The sequence below is a fragment of the Arachis stenosperma genome, chromosome 8 (assembly GCF_014773155.1).
Source record: "Arachis stenosperma cultivar V10309 chromosome 8, arast.V10309.gnm1.PFL2, whole genome shotgun sequence".
Classification (NCBI taxonomy): domain Eukaryota; kingdom Viridiplantae; phylum Streptophyta; class Magnoliopsida; order Fabales; family Fabaceae; genus Arachis; species Arachis stenosperma.
The window spans coordinates 10,190,924-10,191,851 of record NC_080384.1 but is presented as its reverse complement, the minus strand read 5'-3'; positions in this window follow the sequence as shown (position 1 = coordinate 10,191,851).

The following is a 928-nucleotide window of genomic DNA, read 5'->3' as shown; positions in this document are numbered from 1 at the left end:
ACTTGTATATCGTCTATGACAACCATTAGTGCTTCCATATACATAATCTACTAGTTTTAAGCCAGCCAAACTTAATACTAGGAAGTATGTAATGCAAGGCTAACGATGTTAATTACTAGACCGTCATGTGCATAAAGCTCTAACTCTCGTTATTTGAATAAGACTACTACATGACAGACGCTTAGAGTATGCAATTGAAACATAGTCAGTCCATTCCTCAAGCTCTATAGGAAAGACTGCTCTGATACCACAAATGTAACACCCTCACTATCAGAATGTCATACTTCTGGCTGTGCCACTATGATAGCCTGGATATTACGACGACTCTAATCATATTTAATACTAAAATAGGATCCTGTTTAAAACTTAAAACTGCATAACCTTTCAAAAGAACTTTTTCGTTGAAAACATATATATACATACAGACCAGATACAATACTTTAAAATTATATATATACATAACAATAACATACAAACATACATATCACAAATTTCTATCCCTCTTACAAAATTGGTAAGGCGAGGGAAAATAATAATAACTAAGATAATATAAAATATCGAATAAACATAAAATGAAAATAAACTCTTCTGAAACTTCCTCGCCCATATCTTGAAAAGAAAAAACTTGTAGGGGAGTGAGAACATCGTCTTTGCTAGTTCTCACTATAGGGTTACAAAATGACTATAATAAGATATGTAAAATAATTACTTTTAAAGTACAGTGATCATTTCTCGTCTTATGTGTCTTTTCAAAAACCAAAGGTTCACATTCAAAAATCCAAAAATCTTTTTTAAAGAGAACTTAGTTAATTCTTCAAAATTCAAAACCTTTTTCCTTTCTAACTTGGTTAATTCCTCAAAATAAAAAACTTTTTCCTTTTTTGTAAAATCTTAAAAGTTTTTCTAGACAGTATGAATGACCAACCTA